Source organism: Hyaena hyaena, unplaced genomic scaffold (assembly GCF_003009895.1).
Source record: "Hyaena hyaena isolate Hyena2069 unplaced genomic scaffold, ASM300989v1 scaffold_57, whole genome shotgun sequence".
Lineage (NCBI taxonomy): Eukaryota > Metazoa > Chordata > Mammalia > Carnivora > Hyaenidae > Hyaena > Hyaena hyaena.
In genome coordinates, this window is record NW_024080690.1 from 1,966,334 (window position 1) to 1,988,002 (window position 21,669).

Genomic DNA, 21,669 nt, shown 5'->3' on the forward strand with positions numbered 1-21,669 from the left:
AGGAGAGAGAGAGAGAGACAGCATGAGCAGGGGAGGGTCAGAGAGAGAGGGAGTCACAGACTGAAACAGGCTCCAGGCTCTGAGCTGGCAGTCAGCACAGAGCCCGACGCGGGGCTCGAACCCACGAACCGTGAGATCATGACCTAAGCGAAAGTCGGACGCTTAACCGACTAAGCCACCCAGGTGCCCCAGAATCTCCTTCCTTTTTGAGGCTGAATGACATTCCATTGCAGGGATATAGCATGTTTTGTTAGTCCATTCACTCATAGATGGACATCTGATGCCCCAACCACTTCTAGTACTTTCGCGTATGGTAGGGTTTTTCTGCTTCTCCTTGTTTTTCTATGAGTTCATATACACATAAACAGTACGTTCTTCTATAAGCAAGATCGTGCTATATGATGTATTTTACAGCTTGCTCTTTTATAATTTAATTCTTATTTTCATTGTGTGATGTAGGAACATTTTTTTTAACTAAAGCAGTTGACAATTTTATTTTCACGTTTCACAATACAAATGAAAATTGCTTTTTTTTTTTTTTTAATTTTTTGGTCTCACTACTCCCCTGCCAAAACTATTCTCTCTTTGATAAGAAGGGGGAACAAGGCTTCCTCGTGCTGTTGGAAACCACCCACAGTCACAGCACCATGATCTCCTGGTGAAGTAGAACAAGGAATATAAAATGAGTATAAAGAGGCTCCCATCTCTCCTTATCTGTCTGGTTGAGTCATTCCTGGCCAATGGGGCACCACTGTGGGACAGGTGAGAGGTCTCATCATTGGGGGTCCGGGCATCGTTGCTCTGTGGCCTCTGATAGGTGGTCTCATTCCAGGTGCAGTTCCCACTGGTATCATCCCAGGAGGAGGAATGCCCCCCATATGGGGTGCTGGCATCATACCAGGGCGAGGGGGACCCTGGAGACCGGGGGTGGGGTGGGGAAGTGGGATCATTGTCCTGCAGGAAGAGGAACAGAGAATGGAGGAAGAGGTATCTTTGCTTGTTGAAATACTACAGTTGTTCTGTGGATAAGGCTCTGAGCCTACTCTCCCATCGATTTCTGATAGTCTTTCACATTCTCTTTGCGTTTCCTACCATTTCAGTGTGTCTTCCTCGTGGATGGCGAGTCATGGCTGAAGTATATGTCTTAGTAATCACAATAGAACGTAGGTTTCCTGCTCTGCAGGCCAGTGGCTCTCTGTCCCGTGCCATGTATGAATATTCTTAATGCAAAGGGTACAACGAGATTTGTAATGGAAAACAGCCATCCCTACCCCATCTGCTTCTGTCCGTCATTCCTTTCTGCTTTGACAGCCCCACCCAGTTCTTTCACCGGCTTCTTATGTTATTGACCTCCATATTCCTAAACAACATGCTTAAACCACCACTTCCTGAGTGTAAAGTGACTATTACAGAAAATGAAGATTCTCAGTGCTGCACCATTTTCTTTGTCTATGCTCCAAAAATCACCATGTCACCATTTTTATTTAAATCACTATCCAGTATTCACACTGACATGACTACATAAATATTATTCCCAGCCGTGCCCCATGGTGCATCATATTTCATTTCCTTTCTTTTATAACTGTTTATTTCTTTGGAGATATCAGTTTTCCCTTTATTCGTTTGCTTACTTTTCTATAACCCATGAGTCCTTGACTCCACAGTTTGGTATAGAATGGTTACAGTCCTCTCAACTTGGTCAAACCTATCAGGTAATTGGCAATTCCATTCCTCCAGTGCCTGAGGACACATCTCTCCTGGATGTCCCATTTGTCTGGACTGGCTTTCTACATGTCTCTTCAGTATTAGGAATTGCCTTTGCATCTTCTCTGTTCCCCAGGCTTTCTCTTTTTAGCCCTTTATGGAGTATGGCTGCAAATTCCTTAATGCTACTCCCACTAAGAGGTGTGCTTATGTCCCCTCCCCCTTAAATCTGGGTGGCTTTGTGACTGCTTTGGCTTGCAGAGTATGGCTGAAGTGACAATGTGCTAGTTGCTGGGCTCGGGCCTGAAGAGACTGATACCTTTCACTTCCTGTCTCTTCACTCCTGAGCATCCATATAAGAAGGTCTGTTAGCCTGTAGCTGGTCCATGGAGAAAGGCTGCAGGAAGAGAGGTAAAGAGTTGCTAACCCTTCCCAACTGCTCCAGCTCTCAGCTCTTGAAGTCATCTGAGCTGGGGCTCCAGACATTGTGAAGCAGAGACAAGCCATCCCTACTTGTTCCTGTGTGTCCAAACTCCTGATAGAAAGCAGAGAGAGAGAACACTGATGCATTGCTGTTTTAAGCCACTAAGTTTTGGGGTACACTGTTACACAGCTATGGGTAACCAGAACAGTCTTTCATCTAATAGCTTCCTGAGAAAGAATATAAAGAGAAGTAACTTTTTGAGATTTTTGAGATTTTTATGTCTGAAAATATTCACTGTCTAATTGAATGTTGTTCTGGGTATAGAATTCTAGGCTGGGAATAAAATTTCCCCCAGATTTTTTTTTTTTTTTTTACAAATAGTTTATTGTCAAATTAGTTTTTACATAACACTCAGTGCTCATCCCCAAAGTGCCCTCCTTCATGCCCATCCCCCCCTCCCCCCCACATCCATCAGTCCTCAGTTTTTGTCAGCATTCAAGAGTCTCTCATGGTTTGCCTCTCTCCCTTTCCCCCACCATTTCCGCCCTTCTTCTCCCCCTTGGTCCTCCGTCAAGTTCCTCCTAATCCTCCTATACGTGCAAACATATGGTATTTGTCCTTCTCTGCCTGACTTATTTCGCTCAGCATAACACCCTCAAGGTCCATCCATGTTGCTACACATGGCCAGATTTCATTGTTTCTCATTGCCATGTAGTATTCCATGGTATAGATAAACCACATCTTCTTGATCCATTCATCTGTTGATGGACACTTAGGCTCTTTCCATGTTTTAGCTATTGTGGAGAGTGCTGCTATGAACATTGGGGTACATGTGCTCCTATGCCTCAGCATTTCTGTATCCCTTGGGTAAATTCCTAGCAGTGCTATTGCTGGGTCATAAGGGAGTTCTATTGTTAGTTTCCTGAGGAACCTCCACACTGTTTTCCAGAGGGGCTGTACCAGTTTACATTCCCACCAACAGTGTAGGAGGGTGCCCGTTTCTCCACATCCTCGCCAGCATCTAGAGTTCTCTGATTTGCTCATTTTAGCCACTCTGACTGGCGTGAGGTGGTATCTCAGTGTGGTTTTGATTTGTATTTCCCTGATGAGGAGGGATGCTGAGCATCGTTTCATGTGTCTGTTGGCCATCTGGATGTCCTCTTTGGAGAAGTGTCTGTTCATGTCTTCTGCCCATTTCTTCACTGGGTTGTTTGTTTTTCGGGTGTGGAGTTTGGTGAGTTCCTTATAGATTCTGGATATTAACCCTTTATCTGATATGTCATTTGTCCCCCAGATTTTTAAAAGCATCATACCATTGTTTGCTAGTATCCAGCATTGCTATTAAAAGATCTTACCCCTTCTGCACCCTGACCTTTTATAAATGGCTTATTTTTCTTCCTTCTGGAAGCCACACCATTATGAGGATTCTTCTTTAGCATAGCACTGTTGTTACATCATTTACGGAGTGATCTGATGTGGTTCTCTTTTTCTTTCAGTGTGTTGGGCATATAATGGGCTCTTTAATCTAGAAACTAATGTTCTTCAGTTATTTACACCATTACCTGGAACTGTTTTTGTTTAGATACTGGATTTCCTGACCTTGTCCTTTGATTTTCTTATCCTTCCTTCATCCTTATTTTCCATTTATTTATTTATTTACTTACTTACTTACTTTTGTTCTACCTCCTGGGAGATTTTCTTTACTTCCAACACTTCCTGAGTTAAAAATATCTACTGTCATATTATTTTTTTAAAAATTCTGTAAATTCCTTGTTCCTTTTTAAAAAAATATATTTATTTTTGAGAGAGAGAGAGAGAGAGACAGAGTTTGAGCAGAGGAGGAACCTAGAAAGAGGGAGACACAGAATCTGAAGCAGGCTTCAGGCTCTGAGCTGTCAGCACAGAGCCCAATGAGGGGCTTGAACTCACGAACTGCAAGATCATGATCTGAGCCAAAGTCGGACGCTTAACCGACTGAGCCACCCAGGCACTCCTCTTTGTTCCTTTTTTTGATAACACCTGTTATTGTCTTCTGACTGTAAAATCTCTTCTATTTTTAGATGTTCCTTTTTATTCTCTGCTTTGTCTCTGTTTCCTTTTTTCAATTTGTAACTTTGACCTCTGTTTTTTGTGTTTGAAGCTTTCCTTAAATGCCTAGTCCATCTTGTGTGTTTGCTCACAATAGGAGCAAAATAAAAAATATAAAGAAAATTCTTATTGTGAACAGGCAGGGTTGCTGGCCACAGGCTTTCCTGATCACAGAGTAGCCTTTTTTCAGTGACAGATCAGTTTTGTTTTGGATGGAGTTCCTTTCTCCAGGGAGGACTCTTTTCATTTTCTGAGGACTGATGGGTAGAGGATGAGGACACACAGGCCATACTCCTGGCTGCCTAAAGTGACCGTGAACAGGGCTCCTCCCTATGTGACTTTACCCCAACCAGCAAATGCTCTTCTCCTAAGACTTTTGACTTCTGTTTGCTGGAAAATGCTTGTTAGCTCTGAATTGGTTAGAACAAGTCACTTTACAGCCATCTGCTGGGAAGTTGTCCAAGCTGCCCATGATGTACAGGCCATTCCCAATTTTTGGTTATGTCCTAAGTGTTGGCGAGTGGGGCCTCTGGCTGAGGGGTCTCCCCCTGGCCCCACTGTTCTCACTGTGGGTCTTCTCTGTTGCCCTCTCACATCTCCTTCTCCTGACAGTGAACCTTCAGGCTTTGATGAGCTTGGGGAGAGGACTTGGAGCTGTCAGAGGTGCCTGGAGCCTCCAGTTCCCAAGCCTTAGTGGAGCTCAGTCGCACCAGCCGGTTGACTTAACTTAGCATTAACTTAGCATTCTCTGTTCTGCGAAATCTGCTCCCTGTTCACTTGCCTGTTCACTTTCCAGCTGCCAATATGTTGGTGCTGTCCTTTGTCTGCTGGCACTTTCTCTTCCATTCTTGGTTGGCCCGTATGGATAGTCACTCTTGTTTCAGTTGGAGGGGTGGAAACACAGCTCACATTGGTTTCAGGCACAGAGGCGGGAATTCAGGTGCATGAGTGATGCTGTCAGGAGCCCAAGCATTGGGCTCTGATTACCTGTCTTCCTGTTCATGATGATGGCTTTATGGAGCGTGTGCAAACCTCTGTTTGTTTTGAAACTATCTGTAGGCTTACTAAGGGCACTGCAGACCCACTGAGTGCTCTCCTCACCTCCCCCTTGGCTGCCGTGGGAGAGTATTGATTCAACCTCTTCTTGACCCTTGAGGGATCTCAGGCCTTGAAGTCCAGGTTGTAATTAGCCCCCAAGGGAATTTCCATGTCCATCTTTCTAGTTCCCATTTACTTTTTTTAATGTTTTTATTTTATTTCTGAGGGAGAAAGAGAGAGCGAGCGAGGAAGCCAGGCCAGCACAAGTGGGGGAGGGGCAGAGAGGGAGACACAAAGCAGACAAAGAATACAAAGCAGGTTCCACGCTCTAAGCTGTCAGCACAGAGCCCAACGTGGGGCTCGAGCTCATGAACTGCTCGAGATCATGACCTGGGCCGAAGTCAGATGCTTAACCGACTTAGCCACTTAGGCGCCCCAGTTCCTATTTACTTGTAAATGGACAGGTAGGTGGACAGATGGCTCTCACGGTTCAGCAGGGGACCCTGGCTCCCGTGCATGTTGCTTGACCCACTGAGGGTGCTTCCTACATAGCTGTTGAATGGGTTGTTGTTGAAGGTGAGGGATTTCCACTCTAGAGGCCTGCAGAATATGAGTACCATAATATTCCACCCAAAGCATCCTTCAGGTGACCAAGAGTGTCCCTATGGCTAGAAACACAAAGCCTGATAAGCTAGCAGACTCCAGCATTCCATGGGCAGAGCACAGCCCTAGGAGCGAGTCGAGGCCTGGTTATACCTGTAAACCACAGCTCTAGCCATCCGCCAATACACTGAGTTAAGTGGTGCTACCCACCCATTTCTGTTCTCTCAACCAGCCTCTCTTGTGTCACTCCAGCCTCTGCACCACTTACATACACGGCCCAAAATAACCCTCTTTGCTTGAGATTTCAAGTTTCCTTTCTAAGCCAGACGCTGTCCTGGAGGTTGGGATCACTGTGATAGCCTGTATCAGGCGTCACCCTCAGGCTGAGCTGATGCAGCACCTCGGGATCGTGGTGGGCCAGGAAGAGCCAGGAGCACTATCTGGCACCCGAGCTTTTACCTAGTGGGGAAGCCTGCCTGAGTTTGTTGAAACCTTGTATTGCTGTCCTGGGTGGTTGTACCTGTTCCTGTCTTCTGTTCATTTGGTCATACATCTCCCTTCACTTCCTTCCTGCTCCCTTCCAACCCTTTCCCCCTTACGTCCCCTTCCTGCTCCCTCCCTCCTGGGGACTTCCTCTCTCAGCCCACAGACACCCCACTTCTCAGCAGATCTTGCAGAAACACCAGGCTTTTGCTCCTCTGCCTTCTCACTGTCCCGGCAGCTCCTCCTGACAGAACTAAGCAAAGGTAAGTGCTAAACTGAAAACTTTCTGCTCCAGAAAACAACGCTGCCATCGCTGGGGAGGCAGTAACAGCCCTCTGGCCGCTTGAGGTCTAAAGAGAATGTGTGAAAGTATGTCACACTGTTTGGGGACCCTCCTTCTACTCCTGTGTCTTCCAGTCTAGAGTCTGAGCTCCTTCAGGGTAGGGACAGGTCTGGCCTGTTTTGAGTTCCTTGTGTTAACTGTGGTGCAGACGCTTACCGAAAGCTCGGGAAGGGAGGCCCGAAGGAAGGATGGTGAGGGAACATCTCTTCTCCCACAGTCTCTTCTCCCACAGTCACTGGCTGGCAAGCCTGGGCTGCGGGAATGTGGATTGGCAATGCCTTCTGTCAGGGATTCTCATCACATTTTTGTCTCTGGCTGCAAGGGTCTTTTCTTCGTCCTCCTTCCTTTCTCTCTATCTCCATGCTTTCTTTCTGCTAGTTTCGTAGACTTTGCCAACCGGCAAGTGTACTTACTTCTCTGTGGTTGAGTGAACCTCACAGCTACAATTAAACCGCAGTGCTTAGAAAACCCTTCCCGTAGCCTTTTCTGTCACCCTTGTTGGTTCAGGGCCTTGGTCTTTGACAGTTACCACAGGATGGTTTAACGGTTTCTGTTTCCATTCAGGGTCAGGGCATCCAGGCTGTGCGAGGGCTCACAGAGGGGTGGGTGGAGGCTTTGGAAGGTGGAAGGTCAGGTTGTGAGGTAGCTGTGGTATTTACTAGAAGACCGAGGGTTTCTCTTCTCGCTGCCTCTGGGGATCTGTTGTTCATTGCGGCCTTTCATGTGTGTATAGGCTTGGCAGTGAGTTCCTCCTCATTTCCTAAGGGAGACGGAGCATTTTGATTTTTGCCAAGCAAAAAAAAAAAAATCTCTCAGGGTCAGAGAGAGAGAGGGAGATAGAGAATCTGGAGCAGGCTATCAGCACAGAGCCTGACGTGGGGCTCCAACCCACGAACTGTGGGATCATGACCTGAGCCGAGGTTGGACGTTTAACCAACTGAGCTACCCAGGTGCCCCCACAACCACTTTAAAAAAATTTTTTTTAATGTTTGTTTATTTTTGAGATAGAGAGAGAGAGACAGGGAACACCACCAGGGAGGAGCAGAGAGAGAGGGAGACACAGAATCCAAGGCAGGCTCCAGGCTCTGAACTGTCAGCACAGCGCCTGATACGGGGCTTGAACCTACAAACTGCGAGATCATGACCTGAGCTGAAGTTGGACATTCAGCCAACTGAGCCACCCAGGTACCCCCAGAACTGCTTTTTTAAAAAGTTGTTTTTGGTTTGTTGGGTTTTTAAACGGTTTTTAAAAAAATGCACAAAAAAATTTTTTGTTGTTATTATTGCCTCGTTCCTTGTCTCTTTTCAAAATGGACTTAATTTTGGAATAATTTTCAATTTTTAGAAAAATTGTAAAGAAAATACAGAGTTCCCACATACCCGTCAGCAAGTTTCCACTATTGTTAACATCTGACACAACCACAGTACATTTGTCAAAACCAAGAAAGCAGCACTGGTGCATCACTATTACCGAAATTCTAGACTGCATTAGAGTTTTCTAACTTTTTCCACCAGTGTCCCATTTCCATTCCAGGATCCCATTCAAGATGCCACACTGTGTTTTGTTGTCTTGTTTCTTCAGTGTCCTCTCATCTGGGACAGATCCTTAGTCTTCCTGTGCTTTCCATGATCTTGACACTTTTGAAAAGTATTGGTCATGTATTTTGTTGAATACCCTCAGTTTGGTTGGTCTGATGCCTTTCTCATGTCTAGATGGAGGTTATGGGCTTTTGGGAAGAGTATGAGGGCAAATGCCCTTCTTGTCATTCATAACAGGGGGTACGTTCTATCAACATGGCTCGTCAGTGGTGATGTTAACCTTGACCACCCGGGCAGGGAAGCATTTATCATATGTTTTCATTGTAAAATGAAATTTCCCCCTCTGCAAGCAGGTCCCTACGTGCAGTCAACGCTCATGGGACAGTGGTGGTGTGGAGACAGGTAAGCTCTACCTGCTAGAGGGGAGAGTAGCTGCACAAATTATTTATTATAGGCGATTCATCTCTTTTCCTTATGTATTTATTTAACTACTTATATCAGTATGGACTCCTGTATATTTATTTTATGATTGTGTTATAGTCATTTACTTTGTCCAAATTTTTCCAGCATTCCCAGGGGGCTCTTTCAGTCATCTCCTGTGTCCCTTTGACATGCCCCCGTCCTTTGGGGCGTTTTTTTTTTTTTTTTAAATTTTTAATGTTTTATTTATTTCTAGGAGAGAGAGAGAGAGAGACAGCATGAGCAGGGGAGGGTCAGAGAGAGAGGGGGTGACAGACTCTGAAACAGGCTCCAGGCTCTAAGCTGGCAGTCAGCACAAAGCCCGACGTGGGGCTCGAACCCACGAACCGCGAGATCATGACCCAAGCGAAAGTCGGACGCTTAACCCACTAAGCCACCCAGGAGCCCCATTTGGGGCGTTTTTTTGAAGGACTTCTTTACTTTCTAATACTGCAAGGTGTTCCGGGCTCATCTTGTATTTTCTCTGCCTATTTCTGCAGCAAACCTGTGTTCCTTTTATTTGAGAATAGTTTTTAGAAACCAAGATCTGTACTTGAAGGTCTCATTTTTACATAAGGAAATGATGCCCTACCATAATTTCCCTTCTGGTCATCTACTTTTGTCCAATATTTTATATTGAAAAAATTTAAACATATAACGGAATTGAAAGACTATAACATTGAGTTCTGTATACTCACCACCTAGATTCTACCATTAATAACCTATTACTGTATTTGCTCTATTACATATTTATTCATTTATACATCCCTCTATCCATCATATTTCATTTTTTTGGATGCATTTCAATGCCTTCCCCCACCAAATAATTCAGTGTGCATATCATGAACAAGACTTCAAAATGTGTTCGGGTTTTTGTTTTGTTTTGTTTTGCTGTAAAATGCAATGCAAAAATCTTCAATGTACACTCTCAGAATTTTGACACCAGCATACACCTATGTAACTCAAACCTCTATCAAAATATTGAGCATTACTATCACCCCAGAAATTTCCCTCATGCCCTTTCCACTCAATCCTTACTCTTATTTCCCCAGAGGTAACCACTGTTCTGGTTCCCCCTGCCCCTACTGTGTTTGAATTTTGTCTGTTTTAGAATTAAATGTAAGTGGAGTCACACAGTATGTTCGCTCAGCATATTTTTGGTGGTATATTAATTCAATGTAATCCTGTATAGCAGTGATAATGAATGAGCTGCCGCTACAGGAGATACCAAAGATAAATCTTATCAGCCATGTTGAGCAAAAAAAAAAGAGACACAACAGAACACATAGAGTCTAATCTCATTTCCGTAATATTCAGAAGCAGTCAAAAATAATTTATGGAGTTACAAGTCAGGAGCACAGCTCGCAGTGGGCAGGAGAGAGGGAGTGATGATTGAGAGGGAGATTGCGAGGAGATTCTGCATGCTGGTGATGTAATGTGATTTTCTTTGACTCAGATGAGGATTATATAGGTGTGTTTTCTTTGTGATAATTCATTAGGCTATAATTTTATGACTTATGTCTTATTCCTGGTATATTACATATTATTGACGTGTTTTAAAAATAAGATACTAGTTCGTGCCCATCAGTCGTGTGTGTTGTGTGTGTGTATGACAATGCTATGTGTATTAGTTGTCTATTGATATGTAACAAATTACCTCAAAACTTAGCATCCTAAAAGGTAATATGTATGACCTCACCTGGATGCCGTGGGTCGGGGATTTCAGAGCATCTTGTCAGGGTGGCTCTGGGTCTGTCATGAGGTTGCACGTAGGACTTCAGATCTGAAGTCCTATAAAGGTTTGACTGGGGCTGGGCTCTCAAGATGGTCCACCCACATGACTATTGGCAGGAGGCCTCAGTTTCTCCCATATGGAACTTTCCATAAAGCTGCTCGAGCATCCTCACATCGAGGCCTCACATCTGCAGCTGGCTTCCTGCAGAGCAAGTGATTCAAGAGAGCTCAGCATAATGTTTTCTAAGTTAATACATGTCACGTATGTGTATCAGCAGTATGTTCCTTTTTATTGCTAAGCAGTATTCCATTCCATGACTAAATCACAGTTATTTCTCTGTTCTCTTAGCGATGGAAACTTGGGCTGTTTCCAGTTTGGGGCTATTACGAATAAAGCTGATATGAACATTCTTCTACAAGAATTTTGTGAGCATTTGGTTTCTCTTGGGTAAATGTCCAGGGGTCTAATTGTTAAGTCATAAGGTAGATATATGTTTAACTTTACGAGAAGTTGACAGACCTTTTCCCAAAATGGTTGTATCTTTATATATTTGCACAACAAAGTATGAGAGTTTCAGTTGCTCAACATCCTTGTTAGCATTTCATCTTGCTTTAATTTTTTTTTAAGGCCGGTGTATAGTGGTATTTCATTATGGTTTTAATTTCCATTTCCATGGTGACCAGTGTTGTTGAGTGCTTTCCTGTGTGCTTACTGGCCATTTGTGTATCTTCTTTTATTTGTCATCTTTTATAATTTTTCTTTTTAAAAGAATTTATTTATTTTGAAAGAGAAAGAATATAAGCAGAGGAGGGGCAGAGAGAGAGAGAAGGAGAGAGAGAATCCCAAGCAGGCTCCACACTTTCAGTGCAGAGCCCGATGTGGGGCTCCATCTCACAAACTATGAGATCATGATCTGAGCCAAAATCAAGATTTGGATGCGTAACCAACTAAGCCACCCAGGCACCCCTCCTTTAATTAAAAAAAAAAAAAGTTTATTTTTGAGAGAAAGAAAGAGAGCACACAAATAACAGAAGGGCAGAGAGAGAGAGGGGGACAGAGGATCTGAAGTGGGCTTTGCACTGACAGCAGTGAGCCCAATGTAGGGCTCAAACCCATAAACCCACAAGATCACAACCCGAAGTGAGGTCAGATACTCAACTGACTGAGCCACCCAGGCACCCGCCTCTATTTCTCCTTTAGAGTTAGATTCTTCCTGTAACTCTGTCCCCTGACAGCCACCGATCTATTCTTTAACACTATAATTTGTCATTTTGAGAATGTTATAAAATTGGAACCACATAGTATATGACTTTTTTTTTTTTCCACTCAACACAGTGCCTTTGAGATCCATTTGAGTCGTCGTGTGTACCAGTAGTTCACTCCTTTTTATCACTCAGTACCACTTCGTAAAGTTGTACCTTTAGTCCCCAGTTGAGGGACATTTGGATTGTTTCTAGTTTTTGGCGACTGCAAATAAAGTTGCTATAGACATTCATGTGTAAGTGTTTGTGTAAATGAAGGATTTCATTTCTTTTGGGTAAATACCCTGGGATGGGATTGCTGAGTTCCATAAGTGTACGTTTAGCTTCATAAGGCACTGTCAGACTCTTCCAGAGTGGCTATACCATTTCTTACTCCCACCACCAGCAAAAGGAGAGGTCCAGATGCTCTGCATTCATCTTAACACTGGATATTGTCAGTATTATTTATTTCAGCCATTCTAATAGGTGTTTATGATTTGATTTGATTTGATTTTTTATTTTTACTTTGTGCCTTGTGGTTTGGTCTTGATGCCACACGTGAGACTTCCCAGACAGGAATCTTACTCATGCTGGGTATCTACCCCCTCGCACCTCGCTGATGGGAGATGAAATTGGTTATCTTTTGTTTTAGTTCTTGCAGGTGGCATATCCTACTTCACAGGTTTTCAAGCTTGTTCTCAGTAATGGCACTGTTTTTTTTTTTTTTTTTCTCCCCAAGCTAAATCCTACACAGAACACCAATAGGTGAGTCAGATGATGGTGGAGCTGCTAGGAGCAGAGCTGGGCCCCCTCTGTACCCCACAGCTGTCCTCACGGTGTCCCACAGTTCCTAATCTTGACACCAATGCCATCCACCCAGGGCCTGCCAAGGCTCTTAATTCCACAGGGCCTCTGTCCACAGTCTGAGGCATAGAGAACAATATTTTCCATATTCGTATCTTATAGATTCAAGAATGAGAAATTATATATGCCAAATTACCAAAAAAATAATTCCTGTTTATGATTTACACCTCATTCTTTTTTTTTTTAATTTTTAATGTTTATTTTTGAGAGAGGGAGAGACATATAGTGTGAGCAGGGGAAGGACGGAGAGAGAGGGAGACACAGAATCCGAAGCAGGCTCCAGGCTGTCAGCACAGAGCCTGACATGGGGCTCAAACCCACAAACTGTGAGGTCATGATGTGTGCCAAAGTTGGATGCTTAACTGACTGAGCCACCCAGGTGCCCCTATATCCCATTCTTATACAAATGGCATTTGAGGTGGCCTATTAAAATTGTTAGGTGTGGCGATTGATATATAAAGACAGAAAACACACAGATATTCATATTGTGTAGGAATTTGGAGAGTTCAGGATGGGTAGTATTCTAAAAATCCTGATTTTTTCCATTGCAAAGACTGTTACTTTTTTTATTGAAAAGTGTTAGGAATTTAGGTATTCTTATTAAGATAATCAGCTGCTCAAGCTTTCAGGCAGTTTCTTTTTTTTTTTTTTTTTTTTGAGAAACATATTGATAATATTTATTATGTGACAGCATATCAACATTCCAGAAAATCTTCCCATACCTTGGGGATCAATTTACCTTTGTTTCTTTTTTTTTTTATTTTTTTACAAATAGTTTATTGTCAAATTAGTTTCTACATAACACTCAGTGCTCATCCCCACAAGTGCCCTCCTCCATGCCCATCCCCCCCTCCCCCCCACATCCATCAGTCCTCAGTTTTTGTCAGCATTCAAGAGTCTCTCATGGTTTGCCTCTCTCCCTTTCCCCCACCATTTCCGCCCTTCTTCTCCCCCTTGTTCCTCCGTCAAGTTCCTCCTAATCCTCCTATACGTGCAAACATATGATATTTGTCCTTCTCTGCCTGACTTATTTCGCTCAGCATAACACCCTCAAGCTCCATCCGTGTTGCTACACATGGCCAGATTTCATTGTTTCTCATTGCCATGTAGTATTCCATGGTATAGATAAACCACATCTTCTTGATCCAATCATCTGTTGATGGACACTTAGGCTCTTTCCATGTTTTAGCTATTGTGGAGAGTGCTGCTATGAACATTGGGGTACATGTGCTCCTATGCATCAGCATTTCTGTATCCCTTGGGCAAATTCCTAGCAGTGCTATTGCTGGGTCATAAGGGAGTTCTATTGTTAGTTTCCTGAGGAACCTCCACACTGTTTTCCAGAGGGGCTGTACCAGTTTACATTCCCACCAACAGTGTAGGAGGGTGCCCGTTTCTCCACATCCTCGCCAGCATCTCGAGTTCTCTGATTTGCTCATTTTAGCCACTCTGACTGGCGTGAGGTGGTATCTCAGTGTGGTTTTGATTTGTATTTCCCTGATGAGGAGGGATGCTGAGCATCGTGCTTTCAGGCAGTTTCTAAGACTTCTTCATCCAGCTTTAATTGCTGTATAAATGCCTTGTGACATTTCAAATGAAGGACAATCGCCATCTAGTGGTCATTTTAAGCGTACAAGTAAAAAAATTAATCTATATTTAAAGAATCCTTTTTTTATCTTTGCTTCCCTCCTGCGTTTTTGGTGGGTTTTTTTTTTTGGTTTCTTTTTTTAAATATTTTTGAGAGAAAGCACAGGGGAGAAAGGGAGGGAGGGAGAGAGAGAGAATTCCAAGCAGGCTCGGAACTGTCAGCATGGAGCCCAGTGTTGGGGGATCGAACTCACGAACCATGAGATGATGACATGAGCTGAAATCAAGAGTCAGATGCTTAACCAGCTGAGCGACCCAGGCACCCCTAAAATATTTTAAGTGTTTTTTTAAAGATATTTTAATATGATTCAAAAGTCAGAGCACATAAAAGGTAGAGTACTATTTCCCATTTGCCCCATTTGCCAAGTTTCCCCCACTTCCACCCCACATACAAAAAGGTAAACACTGCTAGTAGTTTTAGGGTGTCCTCTAAGAGAGTAAAAAAATAGGAACAATATATATGCGAGCAAATACGTAGTGTTCTTCCCCACCCACCCCTGGCGCTTCTTAACAGTAAAAGTAATATATTCACTTGTTTGCACCTTGCTTTTTTCATTGAAAGAGTATCTTGATGGAGGTGTCTGGGTGGCTCAGTCGGTTGGCATCTTCGGCTCACGTCATGATCTTGCATTCGTGGGTTTGAGCCCCGTGTTGGGCTCTGTGCTGACAGCTCAGAGACCGGAGCCTGTTTGGTTTCTGTCTCCCCCTCTCTCTACCCCTCCCCTGCTCATGCTCTCTCTGTCTCTCAAAAAATAAAATAAAAACATTAAAAAAAATTTTTAAACCTATCTTGACAACTTCCTTATATTGGCATATGCGAGATCTCTGTATCTCATTATATGGATGTTCTGTTCTTTTTGCTCAGTCACTCATCTTTTAGATGCTTGCAGTGTTGTGATGTTGAACAGCTGTTTTGGCCCATGTACCATCATACACATGTCTGGTAGCGCATTTTGGGAGTGCCATTTGGGCAAGGGAATGGGGGTAGACCTCTAATTAAAATGTCTAACATATCTTTATTGAGAAATGTTCTTTAATGTCTCTAGATCCACATTTTTCCTTTTTGAGTACAGAATTTCTTTAACTTGAATTTTAATAGTTGAGAACTATTTAAGAGTAACCCAGTTTTCTTGAGGTCTCTTTATTTTATAGTTTTTAGTAATTTGTCAGGTCCTTTGGTCAGTGTGTGTATTATCTGTGCATTAACCTTCCTCCCCTGATCTTGGAGTATGTTTTATTTTTCTGCACAGATTGACATAAAATCATTACTAAAACTTGACTATTATGAGATGCTTGGTGTTAGTATGAGCAGGAAGCTTAATTTAACGTGAGAATAGATGTGAATTAAAAATTTTTTTTGAGAAAGAGAGCGAGAGAGAGCATGAGTTGGGGATAGGCAAAGGGAAGTGTGAGGAAGGAGCAGAGGGAGAGGGACAGAATGTTAAGCAGGCTCCATGCCCAGTGTGGAGCCCAAGTGGGGCTCTGTCTCAGGATGATGACATCACGACTTGAGCCGAAATCAAGAGTCAGATGCACAACAGCATCTGAGCCACCCAGGTACTCCTAAAATTTTAAAATAGATGAATAATGACCATTTAATCAAAAAGTTACTGGAATGAAAATGTGAAGAAAATAGTTAATAACTTATGTTTTAGAATCTTGTCTGTATAACACACTTCTGGCATTCCCATAGATTTATTGTTTGGTCTTTGTAGTTAGAAATGTCACTTGTTCCACGTTTTTCTTTTCTTTTCTTTTTTTTTTTTTTTTTGATTACAGAATTTGTAATTAATAAATACTAAAGTTTATTAAAGAAGAGGCTTTGTAGCTTATATTATTCTATAACTTACATATACTCCTCACATGTGTAATGACATCCAAAGGATAAGTTTCTAGAAGGGGAATTGCTGAGTCAAAAAGTAGGTACGTTTGTACTTTTGATAAATATTGTCTAATTGCCGTACATATAAATTATACCAATTTATAACTCCCTCTCTTCCTCCCATCGGCTAGCTCATAAGAGCTTTTGCTCTTCATAACCTTACCAACACAGTGTGCTACCACACTGTCTGGATTTGTTCACATAATAGGTAACAATTGAGATTTCAGTGTAGTTTTAATTTGTGCTTCTTTTGTTACATATGACAGCAGAGATTTAAAAATATATTTCTGTCATTTGTATTTCTTATTCTGTGGGCCATCTGTTCAAATAATTCACCTACTTGTTGGTCTGTTTTTAATGAATTATATAGAAGCTCTTTAATTAGGGTTATTGGCCCTTTGCAATGACATTGGTAATAAATATTTTGTTCCATTTTGTCGTTTGCCTTTTGACTATTCTTACAGTGTTTTGTCATGCAAAAGTTTTTATTATTATTATGTAGCCACATTTATCATTGTTTTGTCTTTTAGGTTTTTATTTATTTATTTTGAGAGAGACAGAGAGAGAGTACATGCAAGCTGGGGAAGGGTAGAGAGAGAGATGGAGAGAGAGAATCCCAAGCAGGCTTCTCACTGTTAGTGTGGACTTTGCTGTGTGGCTTGATCTCACCAATCATGAAATCATGACCTGAGCTGCAATTAAGAGTCAGATACTTAACTGGCTAAGCCACCTAGGGACCCCTACATTTATCATTATTTTCCTTGTGGGTTCTAAATATTACATTATATTAGAACGGGGTGGTGTTGTTTTTTTGCATTGTAATTATAAAGAAATTCATGCTTTTTAATGCAATTTTATTTTTATTTTTTTAATTAATTTATTTTTTTTACAAATAGTTTATTGTCAAGTTGGTTTCCATATAACACCCAGTGCTCATCCCCACAAGTGTCCCCTCCATGCCCATCTCCCCCCTCCCCCCCCACACCCATCAGTCCTCAGTTTTTGTCAGCATTCAAGAGTCTCTCATGGTTTGCCTCTCTCCCTTTCCCCCACCATTTCCCCCCTTCTTCTCCCCCATGGTCCTCCATTAAGTTCCTCCTAATCCTCCCATACGTGCAAACATATGATATTTGTCCTTCTCTGCCTTATTTAAAGAAATTCATGTTTTATTGTAATATTCTGTGGTTTTGTTTTCCCCCATGCGAATCACTGATCTACTATAGTTGGAATTTATTTTAGAGATGGTGTGAGATAGGAATCTAACTTTATTTTTTCCCCTATTGGCCACCTAACTGGAACATCTCAATGTGTTGTTTTTTTATATGGCTTGATATCCCAGCTTTGTCTTACATATATTAAATTTCCATATGTATTTACTTCTGTTTCTTGACATTCTATTTCCTTCCACTCATCTATCTTCCTATTTTGCATTTGTTGAATTACTGAATCCTTATCACACATTTTATTTGATAGAGATCTTGGCTCCTCATTCAGAGTTTTTCTGGATATTTTTGTTTTATATATATACTTCAAATCCCTTGTTAGCATTTTTTATTTAGATCATATGAAAATATAAATTAACTTAGGAAGAAGTGATTTCTTTATGATATTGTCTTCCTATTAAAACACACGGTGTGTATTTCTTTTTGTTCAAGTCCTTTCTTCTGTCCTTCAGGAATGTTTCACAGTTTTGTTCGTAGAAGTACATCGAAAAAGTTTATTGCTAAGTATATTTTTCTTTTGTTTTATAACTTTTCAAGTGGAATCTTTTCTTCCATGTATTTCTAATTGATTGCTTATATATCTGTATGAAAGCTACTGACTTTTGTTAATTGGGTTTTCTGACAACTCTTCTTGTTTGTAGTTGGTTGAGGCCTTCAGGGATACAGTCATATGGTATCAGTTTTACTATGGTGTAAAGCATAGTGGTTCAAAACAATAAATGCTTATTATTGATCCTGAGTTTGTGGGTGGCTGAGAGGTTCTTTGAGTCTTGGCCAGGCTCATTTACGAATCTGTAGTATGCTGTTGGTTGGATAGGCAGCTCTTTTGATCTTGACCAGGCTATTCCAGTTTGGGGGTTGTTGGAGGTAAGCTGATCTAGAATGGCCTTGGCTGAGACAGCCTCGCCTCGCACGTCTCTTAGTTTATACCTTGCCTCCACATGGCAAGCTAGCCCAGGCATGTTCTTAGATTAGCTCAGTCATATTCCCATGGGATTACAGAGGCGCAAGGGAGGAAGAGGAATGTACTAGCTCTTTTTTAAGCCTTTGCTTTATTCAAGTCTACCAGTATCTGAATGACCAAAGCAAATCACATGGCCAAGCTCAGATTCAAGGGGTGGGGAAGTATACTCTGCCTCTTGAGGAGAACTGCAGTGTCAAAGGACAGGGATCAGAGGAGATCTGGCAAAGGGGCCATTAAAACAGTCAATCTAACCTGTGTATAACCTGTATACACAGTTTTGCCTGTTTCTTTCAAATTTCAATTTCTCTAATTTCTTTCCCTTGTCAAATTGCATTGGCTAATACTGCCAGAGTAACGTTTAACAACAGCCTCTCATGGGTTTTTTCAAGGCCCAGATTTTGGACTTATTAGTTATTAGTTTTTCTGTTTTCTAACTGGTTACTTTTCTACTTTTATTTTAATAATTTATTTTTTCTCCTTTCTTTTAGTTAATTATTTTTTTCTAATTCCTGAGTCAGCTGCTTAGCATTTGCTGTTAGTATCCTACCCTCATCCCTTCACCAAACCTGTACACGCATCTCCTAGCTACTGTCAGTGTTGACTGGCATCAACTCATAGCTGGACTTCCTGGGAATTGTCCTTGACTTATGGGAATTACTTTCCCAGGAAATTCTTGAGGTTATGCTTTCTGCCCATGATTGAAGGGCAGGACGGGACAACTCCATGGTGCCATTTATATTCCAGAGTGTCCCACCAAATCAGGCTAAGGCTAGACTTCTGCTGAGCCCACATTTTTGCAAGCTCCCTATGCTTGGTGTGCTCTGAAGGCCTGTCCTCACTGATGCCTAGAACACCACTGGCACCCACACTGCCATTTGCCCACGGCTTCCTTCCCCCACCTGCGTTCCTAAAGATAGTCTAATATTTGCGCAGCAACTCTAGACCCTTTTCACATCCTGCAGCTAGGGAGAACAGGCTTTTCTTGGAGTATTTTATGTCTCTGCCTGCTGGAAACTCTGGGTTAGAAGATTCTAAAGCATATATGGGAAGCAATGAGGAAACTCAGAGAATTCTCTGGCATGTCATTCCTCAAGCTCTGAGTGACCCCCAGGTGGCCTGCCTTTTTCTTTGCACCTATCAGAATCTTATGTTTGTTGATTGTGTACTGTTCGTGGGTTTTTTTCTTCGTACGAGGGAGAATCTGGAAGAAAGAATAGTGCTGTTGCATCCTGGCAGAACCAGAAGCCCTTCATTATGTAGAATTTCCACCAACAGACATAAATAACCTGAAGCACATAGATTATAGTAAAATATAACACAACAATTAGGAAGTGATGAGTTTGAGCATTTATTACCTTTATTTAAAAATATGATTTATTAAAGTGTAACTTCATATAGGTTAATTTTTGAATTCACAAACCAGTTCACAAAAATTCACAAAACATCTAACAGCTGCATCCCATGAACTGATTTAAGCTGGCTTTACTACACCACTGTTTTCACTTAACATACAGATAGTATTTGGTCACAATTTTTTGACCAGGCCTTTATTCTGGTAGTGTTTTGGCTTATTAATGGATTTGATGCTCTTTTTCTCCATTTTTCTTATAGGATCATTGTATCAATTATATGCTAGTATCTTTTTATTACTTATAATTGACTGACTTGAATATAATTGATTGATTTCTGGCCTGGCTTTTCTTTTCTTTTTTTTTTAAGTTTATTTAATTTGAGAGAGAGAGCACGAGTAGGGGAGGGGCAGAGAGAGAGAGGGAGAGACGGAGAATCCCAAGCAGGCCCCACATAGTCGGTGCGCAGAGCCCAATGTGGGGCTTGAACCCACAAAACCATGAGATCGTGACCTGAGCTGCAATCAAGAGTCAGATGTTTAACTGATTGAGCCACCCCAGTGCTCCTTGCCTGGTTTTTCTAAGAGGTTTCAGGGTTGGGGAGCAGGAGAAGCTGGGATAGTGGTTCAGGGTAATCCCTTTTCATAATATAGAACTTTTTCCCTTCCTTGCTGCCACAGAGATAGACTGCTTCTTTCAAACATGGCCTGTTCGTGTGATTCTGCATGTTGCCCTGACCTTAAACCTGGCTCAGACACCAGCGAGCCTTCTTACCTGCTAGCTCATTGCCATTCTTACCTTGCGATTGAAGATTCAAGCTACAAGTTATACATCTCAGTGTGTACATCTTATATTAGGAGGCAAATTTTTGTCAATGTTTATTGAGATTTGCCACCATTTGACCCTTATGCTGTGATGTCTCTTTCTGTGGTTCTTCTTTCCACCTCCTCCTGCCCATATCCTGCATCAACCCAGATGCTTTAGCAGCTTTTATCTCTGTGTTAGCATCTGGAGATTTTTCCTGACTGCTAGTTTCATTGGAAATGGAATTTGTTTTCTGTTCTCCTGAGGGAAAACGCTGATTTTATGCAGTCATGTTTATACTGAAATCCCCACTAGTGGTTCTCAGATCAGGTCTGCTATCTGACTCATAAAGAGAAAAAGAGCAAGATTCTCCTGTGGAGGAGTTTCTGTTTCCATCTGGCATTCCAGGGGGGTGAGTGTTGGGATTTATTTTGCATTCCAGGATGAATGGTGGATCCCCTTGAATTTTTTGTTACCTGTCAGTTGAATGGATGAGGGAAAGTCAGGATAGTCAGATTGGTTCTTCTTTGGCCTGAGGCAATCATCCAGCAGGTATTTAGGAAAAATGTTTAAATGGGAGACACTTTGCTGGGTCAGAGGGGCTAGACAGACCAAGGCTTGGACTCTGCACCCATGCAGTTTCTATGTCTTGTTAGGAATGAATTTTAGATAGGGATAGTATGTGGAGTTGGCATGTCTTTTGGGACCTACATGGGAATGCTGTCTCCAGGATCTGGTCATGAAACTATAGGAAGTAAATAAGTTTAATGGGGCATACTGTGGCCAGGCCTTGGGTTGAGACTGTAAAAATGGATCTAACACAGGTCCTTGAGGAGGAGGAGGAGGAAGGGTAACTAAGGGTGTGTATGGAGGTTAATACTATTGAGCGTTTACTGTATATATGCAAACACTGGGATGAGGATTTGAGGTGACAGTCCTCTGAGTTATGTGCGGTTATCATTCCCATCTTACAGATGAGAGGAAGGAGGTACTGGGAAGCCAGGCCACTTGATATTGGTCACACAGAGCCAAGAGTCAAACCTGAATGTGGTTTCTTCCAGGCTCAGATTAGGCTTTCCATTTAAACATTTTAGATGGAAGAGTGGAATCTCCCCTCCTGTGTCAGTTTAGGTTTGTTGAGAAGCAACTGCCAGGATGGGACTAGATGAGCAGGTGACTTAGTGGAGGGGGCGGAGTCTGTGAAGGATAATGTGAGGGAGCTGGGGGGAGGTGGGGAGAAGCTTCAGAGCACGTGCAGGCAGGGCTGACATTGTGAAAT

General features: G+C 42.2%; 1 protein-coding gene and 1 pseudogene across 1 annotated transcript in view; one reads left to right on the top strand and one right to left on the bottom strand.

The window, feature by feature from the left end:
* The window catches only part of ACOXL (acyl-CoA oxidase like), a 342,588-nt gene that overhangs the window by 6,433 nt on the left and 314,486 nt on the right, over positions 1 to 21,669 (top strand). The window lies entirely within an intron of this gene.
* On the bottom strand, positions 711 to 8,145 carry LOC120231525 (annotated as a pseudogene).